This window comes from Chelonia mydas, chromosome 1 (assembly GCF_015237465.2).
Source record: "Chelonia mydas isolate rCheMyd1 chromosome 1, rCheMyd1.pri.v2, whole genome shotgun sequence".
In the NCBI taxonomy this organism is placed as follows: domain Eukaryota; kingdom Metazoa; phylum Chordata; order Testudines; family Cheloniidae; genus Chelonia; species Chelonia mydas.
This window is the reverse complement of record NC_057849.1, coordinates 11239564-11255172: the sequence shown is the minus strand read 5'-3', so window position 1 is coordinate 11255172 and position 15609 is coordinate 11239564. Positions and strand designations below refer to the sequence as shown.

At 47.2% G+C, this 15609-nt stretch overlaps 1 long non-coding RNA gene across 1 annotated transcript; it reads left to right on the top strand.

Annotated features, from left to right (window-relative positions):
• Positions 1 to 4153: 4153 nt before the first annotated feature.
• LOC122462752 lies at positions 4154 to 13559 on the top strand. Its single transcript, XR_006285502.1, has 2 exons — positions 4154 to 7525; positions 12738 to 13559. It is a non-coding gene; the product is annotated as an uncharacterized LOC122462752 (long non-coding RNA).
• The last annotated feature ends 2050 nt before the right edge of the window (positions 13560 to 15609 follow it).

Here is a 15609-nt window from a genome sequence, read left to right as displayed (position 1 = left end):
TGCCAGGCCTCCATCAAATCCTTCCTTAAACACTACTCCGGTGGGGAAGGAGGCCTGCTCCTCTCCTCAGAGGAGTGGTCTCAACATAGAGACGACATTGTTCCCACAAATACATGCAGAGTTGCTTATACACTTGCTCCATCCCACCATCAGCCATGCATGTTCTGCTGGGCCCCTGCCCTGCCATTTGTCCATTTAAACTGCAAGTGCCTCAGGACAAGGACTCTTGGCACTTTCAGTGGTGAAATGCCTTTTACAGCTTGAGCGAAGTATTACAATAACAATGGAACACTGTGAGACGGATTCTGGTTTCATTGTTACCAGTGTAAACAGGGCAATTCCAGTAAGCTTAACTCACCAGTGCCAACAAAATCCGAATGCAACCCTGTGCATTGCACTAATGTTACGGTAGGGTTTAGGGTAATAACTAATGCTGATGTGCTTTCAAAGAGTAAGACACAATTGCAAGACAGAGAGACAACTGCTGACTATTCATAGCTTCCAAGGCCATGAGGGATCGTTGTGATTGTCTAGACTGACCTGTATATCACAGGCCAGAGACTTCCCCCAAAGAATGTCTAGAGAAAATCTTTTAGAAAAACATGAAGTCTTGATTTAAAAACTGTTAGTGATGGGGAATCCACTGTGACCCTTGGTACATTGTTCCAAGGGCTAGTTACCCTCACTTAAAAATGTACACCTTATTTTCAGAAACCAGTTGGAGAACACTTCAGTCTCTCTGGTCACTCGATTACAGAACTAAAAGTGGCAATTCTTCAACAAAAAAAACTTCAAAAACAGACTCCAACGAGAGACTGCTGAATTGGAATTAATTTGCAAACTGGATACAATTAACTTAGGCTTGAATAGAGACTGGGAGTGGATGGGTCATTACACAAAGTAAAACTATTTCCCCGTGTTTATACCCCCCCCCCCCCCCACTGTTCCTCAGACGTTCTTGTCAACGGCCCACCTTGATTATCAGTACAAAAGTGCCCCCCCCCCCCCCCAGTTCTCCTGCTGGTAATAGGTCACCTTAAGTGATCACTCTGGTTACAGTGTGTATGGTAACACCCATTGTTTCATGTTCTCTATGTATATACATCTCCCCACTGTATTTTCCACTGAATGCATCCAATGAAGTGAGCTGTAGGTCATGAAAGCTTAAGCCCAAATAAATTTGTTAGTCTCTAAGGTGCCACAAGTACTCCTTTTCTATTTTCAGTCTGAAACTTAAGTGTATATTACAGCTGTTAGCTCAGTCCGTGGCAGGGTTGGCTCACTCCCCCATTGTCAGATAAATTGACTTTTCAGCCCCTCCCTTAACATCCTCACAATTTCACTGTTTAAGGATCCCATGTTGGCAAAGTCTCTTTATGCCAATGGTATATGTTGTTTGCATTTCAGCTGCATCTGGAAACCCTAACGCAGATTGGGCTCCTATTGTGTTAGACACTATAGTTTGACAGTCTCTGCCCTTCTATCAGTCTGCCAATTACCTGCATCACTCCTTTTTCTTGTTTTGTTATTAGTAGGTTGCTCCTACCGCCAGGTGTCACACAGTCTTAAAACACAATCCGAGATTCAGTAGATGAGCAGAATTCAGCAAATTGTTCCACCCTGCTGCTGCAGTGTGAACACAGGCTTGTCAATTTCCAGCTGATCAAACATCTGTACATGCCCCATGAAAATCCAACCTGGCGCAAAAGAATGAAGGACCCCCAAGGAAGAACAAAAGCTTGTATCTTTGGCCTTTACTGGGGCACCTTTTGCATTTCGTCACCTTTTAGTGTGACGAGGAAGAAAGAATCCAAAAAAGCCCCCTGAGAAACGGAAGGATTTATGAAAAGGCCCAAACATTGTCTGTATTACTAGCTCTTTCCTCTAATCAAAGCTTTACAGCCTTTTCCAGCGGGATTTTTAAAAATTTATCCAATGTCCCCAACCTGGCGGCAAAGAAGGCAGGAGGAAGTGAAGGATTGGGGATGGCAAACATTTAATTACACAGTAACAGCTAACGCAAGGATTAGTTTCTTGCAACCTTGAATGTAAGTAAATTAAAGTTCAATAAATGCCAGTGACACAATCAAGGGCATTCTTTTTAAAAGGGGACTGCTAGTATAAATAGGAAGGGGAAGGGTGGCTTTTTGTTGTTTGTTGTCATTGCTGATTTCCACTGGAGCCAGTTAGTTAAACATCCGTTTGTGGTACAATGAATGCAAACCTTTAAGCTCTGCCAGGAAGAGATGTGGGGCACTCAACGGGTTCAGGGTTTGCGGGAAACTGTAGGCCAAGGTTTCTCTGGGGTTGGGATAAATGGTTTTATTTTGTGCATTTCACCTGGTCTCTCAGGAGTGATCCCAGCTGTGTCTGCACAGGAGATGGGAGGGTGTGTCCTAGACATCCGCTAGCGCTGCTGGAGTGGATATGCTCAAAATCACGTGGCCCCAGTAGGACGGGTGACACCCAGGCTAGCCATCCCTGTGCATGCCCAGGGGGTCAGGCAGGATTGTGCTCAGACACCTTGCCTGAACTGCCGCCTATGTTGCCATGGCCACGCTGCTATTTTTTAGCATGTTTGCTGGAGCAAAGTGAGTGTGTGTCTATCTGTGCTGGGTGGATGTAGCCTAAGTGTAACAGACCCTGCTGGGTGAGGAGGGAGGACGCAGTGACTTCCATATGCCCTGATTTCACCTGTATGTGGACTTCAGCCCCCACCTCCCTGCAGGCAGAGCTGGAGTTAACTCATGGTTTCCATGTCACTCTTCCTCCAGGGAAGTGCCATTAGTGAAGAGAGACTTGCTGATTGGTCAAAGTGCGATTTCACCCCGTTAACCGTATTACCTAACCCAAGATGGAAGAGAACTAGGGGTAAAGAATTTACTCTTTCTAGTCCCTCTGGCCTGACAAAAGACTGGTGTGGGGGTGGTGGAGGGCTCCTGCACATTCGAAGGCCAGAAGCAAGGGGGAGGGATGAGGAGGAGACATGGAATTCTCCTCATCTCCACATAGGACCCAAGATGGTCATTTCTTAAGCCTATGAGGAAGAACAGGATCCCAAGGACCCATAGCACAGGGACAGTCAAATTCACAGGCATTTACAGTCTCCTTGGAAAGCCAGATCTGTTGCAATCAATCATTTGAAGTGGGAGCAGGAGAGAGAGATGGGCAGGGGCAGTTTTCGATGAGTAACTGGAAGGCTTCGGCATGTCCAGGGAGGCTCGGTTTGACAGGCAAGGCCAGGGGGAGGTTTCAGAGAGGCACGAGAATACGTAGGTAGCTTTGGCATACGCACAGAATGGGTCCTGGCCTGTTAAGGAGGATCAGAAGCAAGGGGACAGGAGAAGGTTTCAAGGGTCAGGAGGCCAAGATTGAAGGGTAAGGCCAAGGCTCACTGAAGGCAGAGGGGCTGGGGCACAATAGCCTTGGATCTTGTCACCCATTGGTAGTAGTAGATCTGCCACACTTTCCTGTGCTCCCTCGCTATCCAACCCAAGCTCTGCTTTCTCTGCCTGTAGGGGACCGGGTAGGATTTCATCAGCTGCAAGGTGGCTTCAGCTGGCAGGAGAACTAGCTGGTAGTAGGCTTGCTGTCCCACCTTAAAAGCAGGCCTGCTGTCCCACCTGGTCCTGCACACCAGGCAGAAATACAGCAATTACCAGACAGGCCTGTTTCAAGCCCCCCTCATCCCCACCAGCTCCCTGGGCCAGGCCTTGCCCCTCGGAGGGGAGCAGCCTCCTGAGTCTGAATGTCTGGTTCTAAGGGATGGGCAGTAAATCAACAGCTGCCGCAGGGGGAGAGAGTCCAGCTGTCCGGCCGAGTCCCCCTGCTTCGCTGCGGAGGGGCTTGTGGGCGTTAGGAGCAATCGCAAGCCTTGTGGCAGGAGAAGCTTTCTGTAGAGCACCGTGGTGTTGGTATGTAACAACAGCCATGTGTTTGGGGGGTGTCTGCCCAAAGGGCTCGCTAGTCTCCATGGATCTGTCAATGGTTCTCACCATAGCATCTGGCCCCATTGTACTCAGCTCACTGCACAGAGAGGAGCAAGGCAAACAACTCCCCTCATGCGCTCTGAAAGCAGGTCTGGGTGTTAGTGCCTAGAGTCGCTGCCAGGGCAGCGTTAAGGGGGCTGCTGCTGTTCCTGACATGACAACTACAGGCGCTGAAGCCTCACATGTAAACACCTGGGCCAACATGTGCAGAAGTGACCTTATGATCATGTTTATGACGTTAGTGCCTAGCGACCAGCCAAGATCAGAGCCCTGTTGTGCCAGGCGCTGTAAAACCAAAAAGTAGGAGACAGTCCCTGCCCTGACAAGTTTACAGTCTAAATAGATGGGATAGATGAAGGGCGGGGAAAGGGTTAGAGCTCACGGCCGCGTGAACAAAGCAATGATGGCAAATACCTGAGCGCCATGGGGGTGGGGAGGTGAGTGAGGAGGGGAGTAGCTCAACGGGAAGACGGGACTGGAGTGGGTGAGGGGCTCAGGGCAGAAGAGGTGTGAGAGGACGGTATCGGGGTCAGGTGTGGCATGAGGCTGAGGGGATGCGATAAAGGCCTAAAGGGCATTGCAGCAAACAGCCAATCAGTCCAGGGGAGAGGAAGTCCAGTCAAAACTGCGGAAGGTATGATCAGGGTCTGTCAGTTCCTGCCTAAGCTGCTTCTGCCGCTGCTCTGCAGATTCAGGGCTCGTCTGCACTCACAGAGCTGGCCCGGCACAGCTGCGCCACTGTAGCACTGCGTGAAGACACTACCTATGCCAACGGGAGGGCTTCTCTTGTCAGCGTAGGGACTCCACCTCCCCCAGAGACGGTAGGTCCGTTGGCAGGAGACGCTCTCCCCGTCCCATGGGCGTAGCACTGTCTGTACTGGGGGTTAGGTCAGTAGTTATACCCACATAAGTAGGGGGTGTAGACCAGGGCTCAGTCTCTGGCTAGCTCCTCCCCACAGTTCCTAACGACTAACGTAATCACGTTGTTAATGCCTCGCTTTCAAAGGGCGCAGCTCAAAGCAGCTAAGTCATTTTTGTCATAGACATTCCCAAATGGAAACATCCCAGCATGGTGTTCTGCACGCTCAGAGAGCCAGAGCTCACCTAACCCATGCACTTTGTGTGGAGTCTCCCCGTGAGCGTATTGTACCCGGGTTCAGGAAAAAAGTGAGACCCGAGAAAGCCAATTTCCAAAACCATCTGGTTTTGTTTCCAAAATATTTGTAAGTGCCTGACTCCCGCACAGCTCCCCACAGTGCAGGAAATGCAAAGCCCTCCTACACTCTAGTTTGGATCGTCTGGTGTTTTTACTGAAGCTAAATATTTAGCAGATGTTTTTCTTCCTCATTAAACACAAGTCTCTGACGCCACCTTAACTATGGCTTTGCGACCACTCCACTCTCAGCGAAACTAGACACAGCACAGATCAATGATTTAGGTCTGGAAAGATGCCTGGTGAGCACAACAAGCTTAGAAGGGGTCAGCCAAGGAACTGGGAGATGTGAAAGGAGAGGAGTTGTCCAAGAGATGGTGAGAGATTCAGACTGAGTCAAGCCCAGAGGGCTGTGAGGACCTGAGCTGGGTGCATGGGCAGCACCATGGAAGATGCAGTTCAGTGCTGATCCATGAAAAGGAATGCACGTTGGAAGGGAAAGTTTGAACTATTCGTACACCTTCCTGGGCTCTAAATTAACTGCAGCTGCTCAGCGAAGAGATCTGGCATTACTGGCAGCAGCTCAATGACGACTCTTCATAGCATGTAACCATGATCCTAAAAGCCAACACAATGGGATGGAGACTAACATGGAGAATGTTCTAAGGTTATAGGCATTGATGTTGCAGGCTCTTCTGTTATATGATGTTCAGATTTGGTTGCTTGGTCTCGAAGAGGAGACACAGAACTAGAGGTGGTTCAGACATGGGCCCCGAGAATGATTAGGGGCATGGAAATAAAGCTTGATCAGACCTGAAATGTTTAGTGAGGAGAAGATATGCCACTCACAACCAGCCTGCAGGTCATACCCTGAGTATCTGTGTGCTAGACAGCTCTGGTTCAGCAACTCTGATCCCAGCAGCCTGTCTACAGCCCCACTCTGGCTTCCACCTGTCTTCGTTACTATTTGGTGACCCCAACATATTCCCAGTTCCAGATTTTCCCCTCGACGTGCGTTCTGCCCTAGCCAGCCCTCTCCTGGATAGGTCAGCTAGTAAGGTTCATTGCCCCTGTAGGGTGTCAATATTCAACAATTGGTTACTTGAAACTGAACTGTTTGGTAACTCCAGTTATGCACAGCACTGGATTAGTTTTTGATTAAAAATGAAACACATTTATTAACACAAGATGATAGGATTGTAAGTGAATTCAAGTATAAGAGGTGAAGTTAGAAAGGGTTACAAGGGTAAGCAGAGTCTGAATGAGCTCTCCCCAGACATCTAGCGGTGAGCTGTGGAAAAGGACTTCAGGAGCTGATCTCGTTTGCATGGGGCGCTCAGCATGATGGGATTGCTTGCCCAAATGGTCACTTTTTGGCTGGTGTGAGATCCCCAGTCTCCTTGCTGTTGGGGCAGGTGTAATATAGGGTTGTTATCTTTGTTATGGGAACCAAGGGCAGAAGAATTATACTTGGTGTTTCCCGATTGAGGGACTCACCCTCATCTAAATGGCAGTTGCTAGGCAGGGGACATGGGTTCTGAAGCCCAGTGAGTTGAGAGAGGGTAGGAGCTTGTACCTGGCTCTTGTGGCTGCTAACTCTGAGTGTCAGAATGGTTACACAAGTAAATAAAAGTGATGGCCTTTCCCCGCCCCCCAGTCTTCCAACAAGATGGTGACTGACCCTCTTCTCAGCCAGGATCTCTCCCAGAGGCCCAAAGGTATCGTCCTGGGTGAAAGAGTTGACTTGCGATTCTCTGCTCCCTTTATTTTTATAGTTCAGTGAAACTTTGAAGTGGATTCTTCTGAGGGTAACCTTCAAAGCCAAGTTTATTCAAGCAGTGAGGAAGGCACATGGAGTCTTGGGGTGAAGGAGGCCCTGTGCTCGGTGCACACATGTTTCTATGTTTGGGATAGGCCTGTTTAATAACTTTTGCCTAGGCAGGGCTGGGTGGGTTTTGAACATGTGCTAATATCATACAGGGGAAATTCATAACTTTACGCATACTGTTGCTACGTACATATCACCACGATGTCATTGACCAGGGAATTATTCGTTTTCAGATGCTCTCTCACAAGGCATATTTTGTACAAAGATGATTACACTAGCGTGCAGGGTGTGAAGATGGGGGAGCTTTGGGTCACACCCTCAGTTCTTGCTGTCCCAGGACTACATTAGACTCTGTAATTTTCGCTTTTTTCAAACCTGGATTCTCCTGCCCTAACCCCCATGTCCTCGCTGCAGTGATAACTCCCTGGGTCTCGAGACAGCTTGAAACAACCATTCGGAGGGGACTGATATGCCTCATGCTCTTCAGCAGGGTGTTAACGCCAAGGCCTATCACTCTGGATGTGCTACTCAAGCAGGCACACCCCAGTTGTTGGAGTAAGTATGGAGAGCCCGTCTGTTACTGTCCATTCATCTCTGGAGACAGGTGGCTGAAGGGACCCGTGTTGCCATCCCTGGCTCTCTGGTGGGGAAAGAGGACCTCTGCTGCTCATTTCTGAGGAATGGGGACCCCATTCTGCTGCTGCACCTGCCCTTCAGAGTCCTTGGGCAGGGGAGACCATTTCCTAATGTCAGTCACGTGTAGGCCGGGACCAAGGCTCGGGGGCAAGCAGCCCTCAATCAAGTCACAGCGTATCCAGAGCCCTGTATTGCCTGAATCTGGCCCTGCCCACACCTGGAAACTCAGCTCCGTGTGAGAACGAAATGTCAAACCAATATTAATTTACCATTGACAAAGTTCTGAAGGTAACTAATAGATGATTAGGGTGTTGGAGCACATGACTTATGAGGAGAGGCTGAGGGAACTGGGGATGTTTAGTCTGCGGAAGAGAAGAATGAGGGGGGATTTGATAGCTACTTTCAACTACCTGAAAGGGGGTTCCAAAGAGGATGGATCTGGGCTGTTCTCAATGGTGGCAGATGACAGAACGAGGAATAATGGTCTCAAGTTGCAGTGGAGGGAGGTTTAGGTTTGAATATTAAGAAAATCTTTTTCACTAGGAGAGTGGTGAAGCACTGGAATGGGTTACCTAGGGAGGTGGTGGAATCTCCTTCCTTAGAGGTTTTTAAGTCCCGGCTTGACAAAGTTGGGGACTGGTCCTGCTTTGAGCAGGGAATTGGACTAGATGACCTCCTGAGGTCCCTTCCAACCCTGATATGCTATGTGAGAGGGCAAAGCATCTATTTATCCTGAACAGATACACAAACAGCCAGAGGGGGACCATTTGATCTAGTCAGAGGGGGGGCTGAGCTACAGGCCTATATCCCAGTAATACCCCAGGCTTTGAGGTGAAAGCTAAAAATCAGGATCTGGCTCCTAATTATGCCTGCATCCATCTCTAGGCTAATTGGCTAGGGGAGAGGGACCTGTTCTATAATCAGTGGGATCTAAAACATACCCTGAAAGATTAGGAAGTTTCTAAGGAACTGAATAAATGCTATGAGCTTTGGGCCTAGGCCCGTTTCGGCAGAAGTCAATAGCAGTTTTGATATTTATGATGATTATTAATGGTAATAATAAACATGATTATTTTGGTAGTGCCTAAGGGCAACCAAGAATGGGGCCCCATTCTGCTAGGGACCTTAATGATCCATGTTAGGGGGCTTATTCCTTCACCCACTTACTTCCCTGGTCCTTCTTGCATGAACAGAGAGCAACAATAGCCCAAGTCCAAAGGTGCAAACAATTCGATGTTTATTAGGGTGAACTTCCAGCAAGCATGATTCCAGTTTCCTTCCTTAGTGTCCCCCTTCCCAGCTCTGGCACCACAGAGCCTTACACCTGTATCCCTGTTCCCATTCCTGCCCTTAGCTAACATGATTCCAATTTCCCCACCCCCATTCCCTGTTCCCATTCCCCCCCCCCACACACACACACAGCCACTCACTTCCTGATTGACTGCAGACTATATAGTAAAACTTGAATTCTGCTTAGCTATACCTTAACCAGTCATTTTCCTGAAATTTAACTAACCAATCCTAACATACTGTAACATGATTATGTAACCAATTATATCCCACCACCTTAATTAGTTTACACCCAGCAAAATTAATTATACAGCAGACAGAAATAATCACAGAACCAGAGAGAGACCATGCAAATAATAGCAAAGTGGGAACTATAATGACAAAACAATACAGAAGTGAGGATTTCACATCTCAGCTATTGATAAGTGAGTTCTTGCTAGACAGGATGCTATCAAACTAAGTTTCCTTTTACATTTTCTAGGCACTTCCCTTTCTCTGGAGGTGACAGGCACTATCAGGACAGGACTGTATTCCTAACAGCCCAATAGCACCTTCTTTCAGTGTGACTAGGTTGGAATGTGAGGATGTGACCCGTCGCTTCCCAGTTTATGGCTGCCTCTGTTGCTTAGCCAGAGATCTCAGCCTAAGAACAGGGCCTCAGACTGTCACAGTAAGAGAAGGAGCTTACACTGGCAGACAGTGATTTTGATTCTTTCTTTTATACCTCTCTAACTAGCTAAGTGATAAGAAGACACCTAAATTCTTAGAGTACAGGCCTTTACAGATAGGCCTGAATATCTATATCCTAACAATCCAGAGGCAGCAAGATGGCTAGAAATGACTCTGTGCTGAGTGACTTCTTACTTAGAATGACTAATGGGGGATGTGTCAGAATGGAAATGTGTAAAAAAAAACATCTGCAGGCTTTCCTGTCTTCAGAAACATTTTCATTGAACATTATCACCTGAGCAAAAAGGAAGATGATACAAAGCTCGCGGGGTCACTCGGTCTCTCGGAATAGGTGACTCTGATACACCTGGGCTAACGCAGGAGAGGCAGGGTACCAAGAAAGACAGTACCTTGGAAAGGCGGCAATCTGTAGGAAAGGATGTGGGAACAGATCCTCTATGGGCCATATTTACCTGTAATTACCGAAGGTGGTCACTGGGTGTCACTACAACCCCATAAAATGTACAAGTGTAACTGCTCTAATATTTGCAAAAAGAAAAGGAGTCCTTGTGGCACCTTAGAGACTAACCAATTTATTTGAGCATGAGCTTTCGTGAGCTACAGCTCACTTCATCGGATGCATACTATGGAAATTGCAGAAGACATTATTATATACACAGACACCATGAAACAATACCTCCTCCCACCCCACTCTCCTGCTGGTAATAGCTTATCTAAAGTGATCATCAAGTTGGGCCATTTCCAGCACAAATCCAGGTTTTCTCACCCTCCGCCCCCCCACAGACAAACTCACTCTCTTGCTGGTAATAGCCCATCCAAAGTGACCACTCTCTTCACAATGTGTATGATAATCAAGGTGGGCCATTTCCTGCACAAATCCAGGTTCTCTCACCCCCTCACCCCCCTCCAAAAACCACACACACAAACTCACTCGCCTACTGGTAATAGCCTATCCAAAGTGACCACTCTCCTTACAACGTGCATGAAAATCAAGGTGGGCCATTTCCAGCACAAATCCAGGTTTTCTCACCCCCCCCCCCCCACACACACGCACACACACAAACTCACTCTCCTGCTGGCAATAGCTCATCCAAACTGACGACTCTCCCCACAATGTGCATGACAATCAAGGTGGGCCACTTCCAGCATAAATCCAAGTTTAACCAGAAGGCCAAGGGGGGGGTAGGAAAAAACAAGGGGAAATAGGCTACCTTGCATAATGACTTAGCCACTCCCAGTCTCTATTTAAGCCTAAATTAATAGTATCCAATTTGCAAATGAATTCCAATTCAGCAGTTTCTCGCTGGACTCTGGATTTGAAGTTTTTTTGTTGTAAGATAGCGACCTTCATGTCTCTGATTGTGTGACCAGAGAGATTGAAGTGTTCTCCGACTGGCTTATGAATGTTATAATTCTTGACATCTGATTTGTGTCCATTTATTCTTTTACGTAGAGACTGTCCAGTTTGACCAATGTACATGGCAGAGGTATATTCTATCTACTTTGGATAGGCTATTACCAGCAGGAGAGTGAGTTTGTGTGTGTGGTTTTTGGAGGGGGGTGAGGGGGTGAGAGAACCTGGATTTGTGCAGGAAATGGCCCACCTTGATTATCATACACATTGTGAAGAGAGTGGTCACTTTGGATGGACTATTACCAGCAAGAGAGTGAGTTTGTCTGTGGGGGGGCGGAGGGTGAGAAAACCTGGATTTGTGCTGGAAATGGCCCAACTTGATGATCACTTTAGATAAGCTATTACCAGCAGGAGAGTGGGGTGGGAGGAGGTATTGTTTCATGGTGTCTGTGTATATAATAATGTCTTCTGCAATTTCCACAGTATGCATCCGATGAAGTGAGCTGTAGCTCACGAAAGCTCATGCTCAAATAAATTGGTTAGTCTCTAAGGTGCCACAAGGACTCCTTTTCTTTTTGCGAATACAGACTAACACGGCTGTTACTCTGAAACCTGCTCTAATATTGCACCGTCTGGCCTGGAGCAGCTACTCTAGCCCCTGCTATCACGGGCACATACTGTAGCCTGTAGGCCCTGCGTTCTTTGTTTGATTTCTACATTCAATTCATTTTATGCCATTCCCAAACTTGCAGTTAGCTGCAGGTTTTTAGATAGCACCAACGCACAGCTCCTCATAGAACAGTGGTTCTCAAACTTTTTGTATTGGTGACCCCTTTCGAACACCAAGCCTCTGAGTGCGCGCCCCCCCCCCCCCCAGAAATTAAAAACACATTTTTGATATTTAACACTGTTAAATACTAAATTTAAACCCTATTGCTTAAAATGAATGTACCTTTTCTCACTGCTTTTAAATTAAGAATAAAACATTTTTATCGAATTAAATATAAATGGAAAAGTTATTTTTAAGTAGAATTTTTTATTTTAATACTTGACAGTAATTAATGACCTGAAGCAGCTAAAAATCAGTGAGATGGATGATGCTGTTTATTTGACACAAGAAGTTTTATTCTTGGTGTTGTTTTAGAAAGGGCACATCTGATGTCATCCTTCACATCAGGCCGGTTTCGAGATTTCGTCTTTATTCTGAGAAGGCTGGAGAATCCACTCTCGCATTCGTAGGCAATGGGAAATGGCAGAAGGACTTGCAGGGCCATTTCAGACACCAGTGGGTATTCACTTGCAACTGAGCACCAGAACTGGTTTGGAGGCAGCTGTGTGAATTTTGCTTTCTCTTCATCATCATTGATCATGTCGACAAACTGTTCCTGTGTGTGAATATCGTCAGTAGGTAACTGCCCTGCTGTCACACTGAAAGGGTTTTTCACCAGGGAATGAAGTGCTTCGGGTAGCGCTGGGAAGTAGTGTGAGAACTCTTCATGAAGGGCTCTCAAATGTTCACTGATCGCTGACTTGAGAGCACCATCAATGTTAACTTCCTCCTCCTCGCTGAATGAGGAAAGTGTCGGAAACAAGCCGTATCTGTCTGTGTCCAGCTTCCTGCACCACAGATCCAACTTCATCTGGAAGGCTTTGATTTTATTAGTCAGGTCTATTAATGTTGAATGTTTTCCCTGAAGTGACAGATTGAGATCATTAAGGCTACCAAAGATATCAACTAGGTATGCCAAGCAGAGAAGCCATTTCTTGTCACTGAACATTTTGTTTCTGTTTTCGCAGGAAAAACTCTGCCATCTCTTCACCAAGTATAAAAACGCGCTTTAATGCACGTCCCCTAGAAAGCCATCGGACTTGAGTGTTGAAAAGCAGAACTTCATATTCACCACTCATTTCATTGCAGAGCTCTCAAAAGAGACGACTATTCAGAGCATCAGCTTTAACGTAGTTCACTGCTCATAGAACATCTACCACAGCGTTAAGGCATATCAGCAATGTCTTTGACAATAATCAAGTTGCAGGCTGAACATGCTAAAAGCAGAATGTTTAATTTCGTGCACAATTTGTTTTTTGGTATCTTCATATCTCATGTATTCTGCCTTTCACAGTGTCATTAGGCAGGGAGAGCATATTCCGTTTTTTTGGCAGTATCATTGCCAACCATGAGTGCCACAATCTCCTTGCCTGCTGGCAGAATAAGCTCCTCACCTCCTGCACGCGGCGCTTTGGTATGGGCAGCTCATCGTGACACAACGTAAGAGGTCTCCACAGCTGAGGACGTTGCTGTTGGAAACTTCCAACAGCATCAGGCCCGGCCATCTTTGTTGCTGCTTCTCTGCGTTTAAAAAAATCCACGTTTCGATTTTTATGCTTGGGATGTCTGGTTTCAAGATGTCGCTCCCTGGTGTCATTGAGTCTTCACAGCAAATGACGCATGGCGGTTTTTCAGTCCCAGAGCTGATGACACTGGGAAAACCCAGTTTAATGGAAGACTCGAGATACTTTCATTTTTTAGCAGTTTCAGCAGCACAAGTGGCCATTATTTTCAGGAGAAAGTTTGCACTTGTGTGACTGACTGTTAATTAATTAAGTACTTGTTCGGCTGTGAATCAAGCCCTCTAATGTTGTCTCAGTACCAGGGCCAGCCATAGGAGAAATGGCGCCCTGGGCAAACTTCTATTTGGCGCCCTTTCTTTGGAGGTGGAGTGGAGTTGGGGGTGGAGCTGGGCTGGAGGAGCTTGGGGCTCTGAGGTCGGCACATGGTGATGACGGTGGCTCACAACCAAGCGCCTGGCCAGCCTCACAGCAGCTGGCGGCATTCGGCATTCGGGGCTGACAACCCTGTGTGTGGCAGGGCTGGGGGTTAACCTTATGCCCGGTGGAGCTCCCAGCTGCTCACCCTCAGCATGGTGGGGCTCTGCCTGACAACTCCAGTACAGGGGTCAGGGCTCACAGCATCCTAGATGCCGCAGCTCAGGGCTCTCAGTCCCTCTCCTGGTTGGAAGAAGAAAAGGAGTACTTGTGCTACCCCCCCATAACCGGCTCGCGACCCCCAGTTTGAGAACCAGTGTCATAGAAGCTATTCAAGGCAGGCTGGGGATTTGGCTGCTGGGGAGGTGCGAGGGGCAGTTGGGGTTATGGGGTAAGCGCACTAGCTGGGTGTTTCTTGATATTTCCTGGTAAATTGTCCTCGTTAGGTTTCAGAGTCACCAAGCTATTGGGCTGAAGGAGGCTGAGCTCCCTCCTGGGTATTTGTTTCAGGCTGTCTGCAGACTCGGGGAGCTACATCACTGCAGACTCGAGTTACGTTGTCAGTGTTTTTTCCACTATCATGTGGGTTGGAAACACAGGGCTGGATGCTGATCCCCATATCCACACCCAGGAGAGCCCCACTCCTCAAGTGGGCCGATGAATTAGTATTAGACTCCAGCCCATAGTATTTTTTTAAACTGTACATTTAAATTCCAGGACTCAGTGTAGCATCCAGGGTGGATTCCACAGCTGCAGAAAATACCTGGGATCCAGAATCTACCCTGTCAGTGCATCTCTGATTGGCTGGGAAGCACTTGCTGCCTGTATTTGAATGTAAGCCCTCCATGTCTGGTGGGGGTCTGTTATTTGCTCTTCTGGGCACCCATCAGAGCTCAAATACAGAGTCACTGAGACAGTGATACCGCAGAAGTTAGATATGGACAAGGCCCTTTGGATCCCCTGCACATCTCCCTGGGGCCAGTCCCTATCCCTACAGGACACTTTTTAGTGCTTTGCCCAGTCTAGTTGGCAAATAGACTCATAGACTTTATAGCAAGAAGGGGCCATCGGTGTCATGTACTCTGACCTCCTGCCCATTGCAGGCCACAGAACCTCACCGCTCCTGGCTGAGTTACTGAAGTCCTCAAATCATGATTTAAAGACTTCAAGTTACAGAGAATCCACATTTACATTAGTTTAAACCTGCAAGTGACCTGTGCCCCACGCTGCAGAGGAAAGTGAAACTACCCCCAGAGTCTCTGCCAATCTGACTGGGGGGAAATTCCTTCTGCAGATCTGGCAGTCATTTAGACCCTGAGCATGTGGGCGAGACCCGCCAGCCAGACACATGGGAAAGAATTCTTTGTAGTAACTCAGAGAAACTCAGACTAACTCAGCCCTCCACCTCTAGTGTCCCATGGGCCATTGGAGATATTTGCTAATAGCAGTTGTGAATGGGCCACATACCATTACATGAGGAGGAAAGATAACAGAAGCCACAACAATTGCTGAAGTGTTAAATGCCTTTTTTGTTTTAGTTTTCAGCAGAAAAGTTAGCGGTGATTGTATAACTACCATAGTGAACATCAGTGTAAATCGGGTGGGGTCGGAAGCTAAAACAGGAAAAGAACAAGTTACGAATTATATATCTTCAAGTCGGCCGAGCCTGATGAAATACATTCTTGAATAGTTAAGGAACTGGCTGATGAGATCTGTGAACCATTAGCGATTATCTTTGAGAACTCATGGAAGATGAGAAGAGGTCCCAGAGGACTGGAAATGAGCAATATAGTACCTACCTATGAAAAAGGGAATAAGGACAAGCCAGGGAATTATAGACCAGTCAGCTTAACTTCGGTACCTGGAAAGATAATAGAGAAAATAATCAAACAATCAGTTTGTA